Below are 10286 nucleotides of genomic sequence, written 5' to 3'. Positions count from 1 at the left end.
CTTTGGGGGGCAATTATTCTGCCTATTACAGTGGGTTTAGTACCATCAGACATAGAAGACTGCTGTCTTAGTCTGCTGTCTTAGTCTGTTACTTAGTTTGTCACCATGACAGAATACGTGAGAGGGGATAATATATAAACAATACAAATTTATTTGGCTCATGGTTCTGGAGGCTGGGAAGTCCAAGAGCATGGCACTGGAATCTGGTGAGGGCTTTTGTGCTGCATCTGATCCCATGAAGGAAGGCAGGGGTCAAGAGAGCACAATGGCATGAGCAAGAAGGGACTGAAGTCTTTTTTTTTTTTTTTTTTTTTTTTTTTCAGATGGAGTCTTGCTTTGTCACCCAGGCTGGAGTGCAGTGGCGCAATCTAAGCTCATGGCAACCTCCACCTCTGTTATGTTGGCCAGAACTTCTGAACTCAGGTGAGCCACGTACCTTGGGCTCTCAAAGAGTTGGTGAGAGGTGACAACGTGCTAGCAGTGCTCACTTGCCCTTGGTGCACTTGAGGAACCCTTCAACCCACCGCTGCACTGTGGGAGCCCCTCTCTGGACTGGTTGAGTCTGGAGCCAGCTCCCTCTACTTGCGGGGAGGTGTGGAGGGAGATGAGCAGGTGGGAAGTGGGGCTGCATGTGGTGCTCGTGGGGCTGCATGTGGTGCTCGTGGGCCAGTGCAAGTGCCAGGTGGGCATTGGCTCAGCAGGCCCTGCACTTGGAGTAGCCAGCAGGCACTGCCAGCTTTGGGCAGTGAGAGGCTTAGCACCTGGGTCAGCAGCTGAGGTGGGTGTGCTGGGTCCCCCAGCACTGCTGGCCCGATGACGCCATGCTCGATTTCTCGCTGGGCCTCAGCCGCCTCCCCGCAGGGCAGGGCTTGGGACCTGCAGCCCACCATGCCTGAGCCCCGCCCTCTCCATGCGCTCCCGCATGGCCTGAGCTTCCCGGATGGGCACCGACCCCTGCACCACGGCACCCAGTCCCATCCACCACCCAAAGGCTGAGGAGTGCGGGCTTGCAGCGCGGGACTGGTGGGCAGCTCTGCCCGCAGCCCTGGCGTGGCATCCACTAGGTGAAGCCAGCTGGGCTCCTGATTCAGGTGGGGATTTGGAGAACTTTTATGTCTAGCTGCAGAATTGTAAATGCACCAATCAGTGCTCTGTGTCTAGCTCAAGGTTTGTAAATGCACTGATCAGTGCTCTGTGTCTAGCAAATCTGGTGGGGACTTGGAGAACTTTTATGTCTAGCTAAAGGATTGTAAAACAGCACTCTGTGTCTAGCTCATGGATTGTAAATGCACCAATCAGGACTCTGTCAAAATGGACCAATCAACTCTCTGTAAAATGGACCAATCAGCAGGATGTGGGTGGGGTTCAGATAAGGGAATAAAAGCAGGCTGCCTGAGCCAGCAGTGGCAACCCGCTGGGTCCCCTTCCACACTGTGGAAGCTTTGTTCTTTCACTCTTTACAATAAATCTTGCTGCTGCTCACTCTTTGGGTTCATGCCGTCTTTATGAATTTTAACACTCACCATGAAGGTCTGTAGCTTCACTCCTGAAGCCAGCGAGACCCCAAGCCCACCAGGAAGAATGAACAACTCCAGACGTGCCGCCTTTAAGAGCTGTAATGCTCACAGTGAAGGTCTGCAGCTTCACTCTTGAAGTCAGTGAGACCACGAACCCACCAGAAGGAAGAAACTGCAGACACATCTGAACGTCTGAAGGAGCAAACTCCAGACACACCATCATTAAGAATTGTAACACTCACCATGAGGGTCGGCGGCTTCATTCTTGAAGTCAGCGAGACCAAGCAAGAACCCACCAATTCCGGACACACTGGAATTACAGGCGTGAGCCACCATGCCCAGCTTAAACTCCCTTTTATTTTTTCCGAGACGAAATCTTGCTCTTGTCCCTCAGGCTGGAGTGCAATGGCTCAATCTTGGCTCACTGCAACCTCCGCCTCCCAGGTTCAAGTGATTCTCCTGCCTCAGCCTCCCGAGTAGCTGGGATTACAGGTGCCTTCCACCAAGCCCAGCTAATTTCTGTATTTTCAGTAGAGACAGGTTTCACCATGTTGACCAGGCTGGTCTTGAACTCCTGACCTCAGGTGATCCACCCGCCTCGGCCTCCTAAGATGCTGGGATTACAGATATGAGCCAGTGCACCTGGCCCTGAAGTCACTTTTATTTTTATTTATTTATTTTTTTTTTGAGAGGGAGGCTTGCTCTGTCGCCCAGGCTGGAGTGCAGTGGCCGGATCTCAGCTCACTGCAAGCTCCGCCTCCAGGGTTTACGCCACTCTCCTGCCTCAGCCTCCTGAGTAGCTGGGTCTACAGGTGCCCGCCACCTCGTCCGGCTAGTTTTTTTTTTTTTTTTTTTGTATTTTTTAGTAGAGACAGGGTTTCACCGTGTTAGCCAGAATGGTCTCGATCTCCTGACCTCGTGGTCCACCAGTCTCAGCCTCCCAAAGTGCTGGGATTACAGGCTTGAGCCACCGCACCCAGCCGAAGTAACTTTTATAACAAGTTCACTCCTACGATAACAAACCCAATCTTGTTATAATGATATTTATTGCCTCCTATTAGTCCCTTCCTCTCAACACCGTTACCCTGGGGGATAAGTTTCCGATATATGAACTTTGGGGGACACATTTAAAACATAACATCTGCCAAATCAGGAAGAAGATGATAAAAGTCTTGACCAGAGAGACCTGAGGGAAGTGGTAAATAAGGCAATTCCAGACTGTATTGGGAAAGGCATAAAAGCAGCTTGCCAATCTACATATCCTTTTTATGATGTGTGTAAGAAAGGAAAAAGCAGTTGAAGAGGCATGAGTTTGATTTGGGAAAACTAATGGAGTTTCAGGATGAAGACAGTGGTTCTGGAAAATGGGAGCTAAAGTTGAATGAATTGACAGATATGAGCCCCTATCCAAAAATCTATTTAGGCCTGGTGCAGTGGCCCATGCTGTAATCGAAGCACTTTGGGAGGCCAGGGTGAGTGGATCACTTGAGTTCATAGCAGAATCACGTATCTACAAAAAATACAAAAGAAATTAGCCAGGCATGGTGACATGTGCCTTTAGTCCCAGCTCCTTGGGAGGCTGAGGTGGGAGGGTAGTGGGACAATCAGAGATGGGAGAGACCGAGCAGAGTTCAGGAGAGCCCTTCATTATTAAGGTGATCACTGGCTCAGTAGGACTAGGGTCCAGAAAGTCTGAGCACCAGACAAAGAAAGCAGCCACCTTTTAAGCAGTCAGTAGCCAGGAGCTACCTGATGCAGGAAGCGTACTTACAGAAGCCAGAACAAAGGCAGTTGATCAGTCTTTTACATTTATCTATACTACATATTCTACATTCCTGAGAAACCATGTTTCTGTATCAACTTTGAACTTTGCAGCCACCCAAGGGAGGTGAAGCAGGAACTCACTGAGCCTCAAAGAATGTGAAACTAGTGAGAACAGATAAGTCTCCCTGAGCAGAGAAGGAAAAACAGGAATGTGGGCGGCAAGCCACCCGGGTGCCGAGGCAAAAGATCGAGGGCATGAGCTGTTCCAGTCTAATAAAATATAAAAAATAAGAATGGTTATACTAGATATAGATCACAGATATGATTATATACGAATATCATTAATCATTAATTTGTAGCAATTACTCTTTACTCCAGTATTATAATAATCCTCATTCTACATTCATAACCTAGGAAAAACCAGGCCATACAGAGATAGGAGCTGAGGGGACATAGTGAGAAGTGACCAGAAGACAGGAGTGCAAGCCTTCTGTTATTCCCGGGGAGGGCCACTAGAGGGCTCCTTGGTCTAGCAGTAATGCCAGCGTCTGGGAAGATGCCTGTTGCCAAGCGGACCGTGGTCTAGGAGCAAGAAGGACAGTCTTATTGTTCCTAACACACAGGCTCCGGTCCACTTCTTGGGCAATAGTTGACAGGCTTTTGTCCTACAGATTCAGTATAACCTGGCTGGTGCTCTCCAAACATTTGGAGCGTCTAGTTAATACCACCATTGATCCAGCGCTGGAAACTGAGAGAGAGGGTTAAAATCTGGCACAGAGGAATTGTCTATGAAGCTTCTCCACTGTGTCTTGTTCTTAGACTCTTGAAAATATTGTTGACCTAGACAGATTTTATCTCTTACTGGAGTCTGAAAGTCTTTTCCCTATAGTGCTTTGCAGTATCTTCTAATGATAGGGATTTTTAATAGCCACACACTTGGGTTTGTATTGAACTTTGCAACAAATTCTGGTATGATAAAATTATCTTGTGGTATTAGTTTTCTAGCCACCCAGGGCTATTGGTCACCTATACTGGTACCTCCACATACATAAAATGAAGTGACTCCAAAATTAGTAGCAATACTTTTAGCTAGCTGAGCAAATAGGGTCTCAGTGACATTGGTGGAATTTGAACTTTTGGCTCCTTGGGGTTCAAATGTTTACTGAAGGACTTGAAAAATCTGAACTGTGACATTGGACTGACTTGAATTTTAGCTTGTTAAGTCTTTTTAATAATGACCAATGGAATACCTAGGTTTGCTCTTTCTCGATTAAAGCTTAGCTTTCCTTGATGTCCTTTAGTCCAAAAAGGCACGTTTGGCTTTAATATGGTCAGATTAAGGGGGTTGCATGTTTTAATCGTACAACCAAGTTTTGCTTCTTGACTGGCAAGCAGAGCCACTTTCCTTCTATATAGGTGTTGGTGGAACTCATGTATGGTCTATGGAATGTTACAATCAGGACATTCTTTTTCTGGTTCTCCTATCATGATCTTGGCAGTCTTACTGCTGACTCTTTTGTGTCTGAAGTTCTTGCAGACCTCTAGATTGTTCAGGTTGCTGAGGTGTGCAGCCTGACAGGCATCAAAATATGTAGAAACAGGTCCTTTATGTGAATAAGGGAATACCTATGTTTTGCTTGTGAGTTTCCTAGTTCTAACATCTTTAGGATTGGCATATGAGGGTTACAAAGGTTTCCTTATTTGAATTTCATACCAGAAGTTATAGGGTAGGAGGCTGGGTCATAACAGGCTTCAGGTTGCCTATTTCCTGGGTCACAGACAGAGGAAGCTGGTTTGATTATAAATGCATGTCCTCAGAGGAGCTTCTCTACACTCATAATAAGTTTGATATAACAGAGTCTTAGTTATATTTTCCCTAGACTAAGCTTCTATCATGCAGTGATGGCAACTATCTTGGTTTCCTTGGATAGCTGTTAGCATTTTTACTGCTAGTACAATCAGGTTTAGACTATGCACAGGCATCCTCTTGGGCAGCAGGTTTGACAGCAATTGCAAAGCTAACATGACAGTAAGACAATTATTACAAGCAAAAGAATAACTACACTGGCAAATTCTATCCACATGTACTTATCTGGCACCATCTTCCTTGGGTTTTGGCCCTGAGTAGAATAGTCAGCTTCTGGTTATGTGACTAGGACACAGCTTGGTGTTTCCTCAAACTTCAGCCATGCGTGGACCGAGCAGCCTCCGGTATGGTCGGAGCAGGGCAGTCATCCTTTTCTGACGCACCTTGGTCTTTCTGCAAGATCAGTCAAGTTGGATTTTCTGGATCTTGCTGACTTGTCCATTTGTCTTGGACTGAGGCTGCAGGTTTCAGGCTTGCATTTGTGTTTAGGGTCAGTTCTCCAATTTCCTTTAAATTTCCTTTTACCTGAGATATAAGTGGCGGTGGTCGGCCGTATACTATTTCATAGGGTGAATACCTGGTTAATTTAGTAGGGGTACACCTGACTCGGAGAAGGACCATGGACAATACCTGATCCTACCGCAAATGAGTCTCTTGGCAAAACTTCAACAGTTGTTTCAATGTCCGATACGTCTTTTCAACTTTTCCAGAACTTTGTGGGTGATAGGCTGTATGCAGTTTCTATTTAATGTTTAACGTATGTGTTAGCTGCTGTATTACTTCTGCCACAAAAGCTAGTCCTTTGTCCGAGTCTAAAGTTAGAGGCAGTCCAAATCTAGGAATAATGTTTTTAAATAATATCCTGGTTACTTCTCGTGCCTTTTCTGTCCTGTCGGGAATGCCTCCACCTACCCTGAAAAGATGCAGACAAACACTAACATGTACTCATAGCCTCCAGCCCGAATCAATTCGGTCAAGTCTACAAATAGGTTTTCACGTGGCACTGCTCCTGTTTCCTGAATTCCTGGGGGCCCGAGTAGGCCCTTGCCTTAGGTTATTCTGGGTATAAGTAACACATGCTCGCAGCCGGCTCGAGGCACTTAGGTGTGGCAGACAGAAATACCGCCCTACGAGAATTTCTAACGTTGTCTTCCCCATGTGTGTTCCTTGGTGACACTGCTTTATAAATCGGGGGCAATGGCTTCTGGAATGGCAAGCCTCCTATCTGAAAACTTCCACCAGCCTCCTTTTTGATGACTCCCGTTTCCCTGCGTGAACCACGCTTTCTCATTGGATGAGTAGTTAGGAGTCTCTGCAAGGGGAGGTTCTAATATGGGCATAGCATAAATCTCTTCCTTCTTTGTTATTTGTGCCCTTGCAGCCCTTTTTGCTTCCTTGTCTGCTTTTCTGTTTCCTGTAGCCTCATCACTTTCTCCCGTTTGATGTCCCTTACAGTGGATGATTGCTGCTTCCTTTGGCGCCTATACAGCCTCTAGGAGCGGCTCTATTTCCTTTTTGTTCTTTATTTCTTTTTCTTCAGTAGTTAACAGTCCTCTTTCTTTGCAAATAGCTTCATGAGCATGCAAGGTGGCAAAAGCATATCCTGAGTCAGTATAGATATCCACTGACTTTCCCTTTGCCAGAAGTAGCACTGTTGTGAGAGTTGTTAGTTCTGACTTCTGCGCTGAGGTTCCTACCGGCAGGGGGCGGGCCTTGGCCACTGAGCTGAATGTGACTGCTGCATAGCCAGCCTTTCTGATACCTTCCGACATGAAGCTACTTCCATCAGTGAAATACTCTATGTCCGGGTGCTTTAGGGGCTGGTCTTTTAGGTATTGCTGGCTTGAAAGTACTTCATCTACTGTTTCTACACGGCAGTGATACCATGGGGCACTCAACGGGGGCTTCCCATGCTCTGCATATTCTATTGGCAGCAGTGTGGCCGGATTTAGGGTGTTGGCAGTCTCTAAGGTGATGTGTGGATTTTCACATAGGAGCCCTTGGTATCTCAGCATTCTAGGGTTAGAGAGCCAACGGTGTTCTCTCTGTTCCATTAAGGTGACAACTGTATGGGGCACCTGAATTATTAACTTCTGTCCAAAAGTGAGCTTGTTAGCATTCTCACCTAACAGAGCAGTGGCAGCCAACGCCTTGAAACAGGGCAGCCATCCTGCGGCCAACAAGTTCAGTTGTTGGGACAGATATGTTACAGGTCGCTACCATGACACTAGCATTTGCACCAAGACTCCTGTGGCCATCCTCTTTCTTTCATGAACATACAGGTCAAAGGGCTTTGTCATGTCTGGCAGCCCTAGTGCTGGCGCCTGGATTAAGGCCTTCTTGCTTTTCTTGAAAGCCATATCCTGTTCTTTTTCCCAGAGGAGGAGCTCCTTTTCCCCTGATTTCGTCGCCCCATATAAAGGTTTTGCTAGGAGCCAGTACTTGGGGATCCAGATGTGGCAGAAACCAGCAGACCATAGGAATTCCTAGACTTGCCGCCCTGTGTCTGGCAGAGGAATGCTACAGACAGTCTCTTTTCACTCCTGCCTAAGCTCACCCGCCCTTGGGAGATGTAAAAGCCAAGATAGCAGACTCCTTGGCTACAGATCTGTGCCTTTTCCTTAGATACTTTATAGCCAGCTTTCCACAGCCCTCGAAGGAGGCTCTTTGTTCCTTGGATACCTTCTTTTCTGATGGGTGTGGCTAGCAATGAATTATCTACGGACTGCATTAAGACACATCGGTCACTAGGTGGCGTGAAAGCCTTTAAGTCTGAGGCTAGTGCTTCTTCAAAGATAGTTGGGGAGTTTTTAAATCCTTGGGGAAGTCTTAGTCCAGGTATACTGAGATGGGCCTCACTCAAAGGCAAATGTCTCGGCTTACAGGGGCCAATCTGATGCAGAAGAATGCATCTTTAATGTCCAAGCATGTGAACCAAGCAGCACTAGCAGGTATTTGTCCAAGCAGGGTGTACGGGTTAGGCGCAATAGCATGCAGTATGGCTGCCACCTCGTTGACTGCCTTAAGTCTTGTAGAGGCCGGTAGTCGCCAGAAGGTTTTAACACTAGCAGTAGGAGGGTATTCCATGAGGAGAGACATCTCTCTATTATTACAAATTTAAGGAGTCATTTTAAGTGCTTTGCAATCCCTTGGTGAGCCGCTATGGGAATGGGATACTGACGGATTTGCACCGGGTAGGTTCCTCATAGTAGCTCTGCTATGATGGGTGCTTGATTTACTGCTAACCCTGGGGGATTGTCCTCTGCCCAGACTCCTGGTAACTTAAGAAGTAAGTCTGTGAATAGTTTTTCTTTCTCAGTTGTGCTGTGCTCCTTTTTACACTTCTGGCAACTACTTTCATAAAGTCTCCACTCTTCTGCCTTGGGTACTGTAAGAGTTGGCACTATAGCCTTTCTTTGCATTAGGCTTAAGGTCATATCTCCACTCGGTGTAAAGGAGATCTGAGCCTGCAGCTTTTGTAATAAGTCTCTTCCTAATAATGGCACTGGGCAGTTTGGCAAATATAAGAACTTATGTTGGACTTCTCGGTCTCCAATCATACATCTCTTTGATTTCAAAAGGGTGTCTTTTCTGTGATACCTGTGGCCCCGATAATATTAGCATAATCTTTTGATAATGGCCCAATTGTTTGAGTCACAACCAAGTGTTCAGCATTTGTGTCTACTATAAAGTCTATTTTTCAGCCCCTTACTACCATTGAGACCATAGCCTCATCGGGGTTTAATGAGATGGAGTCCGGTCTCTTTCAGTCCTCAAGGTAGTCATTGGCTCCTGTCAGCCTAATTAGATCCACATCAGATCCTGCTATGCCTTGCCCAGCGGCTGAAGGAGGCCCTGTCCAGTCATTCTGTCTATGATTGTTACCCTTATCCTTTTCTTTCTCTGGACATTCATCTTTCCAATGTCCTGTCTGCTTGCATCTTGAACATTGATCTCTCTTTAGTCTAGGCTGACCTTCCTGACCTGTCCTGGTCTCCTGACCTGGCCTAGCTTGTCCTCTACCACGACCACGTCCACAAACACGTCCATGTCCTCTTGCAAATCTAGCCTTTCAACCAGGGTTGCGGTCAAGAACTCTGCCTTTATTCTTTGGATCAGAGTGTCTTGGTATCTCAGCAAGTTCAGCAGCCCTTGGGCCTGATTTGAGTCCCAGCCTGGGTCAGTTTCTATTGTTCCTTGTTTTGTAGGAGCCACTAGAGTCTTACAATAATCTTATAAAACAGGCCTGTGGCCATTTCAGATGGGTCTGAATCATGCTCAGCTAGGAGTCTATGTATGGAAACTGATCAAGGTGCCCAGGCTGTCGTCTGACCCCAGTGACCACTTGAAACACTTGGCCAATTATTTCCCTGTCTGTGGTTCCCTTGGCTGGCCACCCTACATTAAAGGAGGGCCAGTCAATTTCACAAAGAGTTCTTAGCCTCTGCGGTGTTAACTTCATTCTACAATCACCATCAAAGCCTTTTCTAAAGTTCTTCAACATACATGCTAATGGAGTTGGCTTTGATGCTTTTCCTCCCATTTCCTCCCTCATGGCACACTTTCACTCTCACTTCCACTCTTGGATTCATCAGACTGGGACCTATTACGGGAGGTTCAGACGTTGCTTGGCCAGATCACAGCCAACTACTGCTGTGAAGTTATGAAGCTAATCCTGTCAGACTTATACAGTGACCTACGTCTGGCTCGTCCCACACTTGCCTCAGAGGACATAGTCTGCGCTAAGAGAGCAGCACCTCCCCACGTCACTCCCCACGTTGGCCTCTCCCAAGACCGTCTCTTTCACACACTTTCACACACCTCCCTTGCCCCAGGATTCCTCATTGGACAAAATAAGCCTCTCTCATGTCCCAGGTGAGCCTAGTTAGGCTCCCATATTCACACATATACACACACCACTCCCAGTTCCCGTCTCCAGATTCAGTGAGCCACTTTCACTAGTTAGTGAGGACACGAGATTCATCCAGATTGGCAGGCCAGTCCTGCTACCCCTAGCCACTCTGGGTTGGATTAGTGGTCGTTCCCTGGGAGGTGATCAAGCTCCCTTTCTGTCCTTATGGGATAGGCTTTCCTAGGGTCCAAACTTACTGCGGTTCAGTATTCTGCCTATACTCTGC

Source organism: Macaca mulatta, chromosome 9 (genome assembly GCF_049350105.2).
Source record: "Macaca mulatta isolate MMU2019108-1 chromosome 9, T2T-MMU8v2.0, whole genome shotgun sequence".
In the NCBI taxonomy this organism is placed as follows: Eukaryota; Metazoa; Chordata; class Mammalia; order Primates; family Cercopithecidae; genus Macaca; species Macaca mulatta.
The sequence above is the reverse complement of the archived record's forward strand: the minus strand, read 5'-3'. Positions refer to the sequence as shown.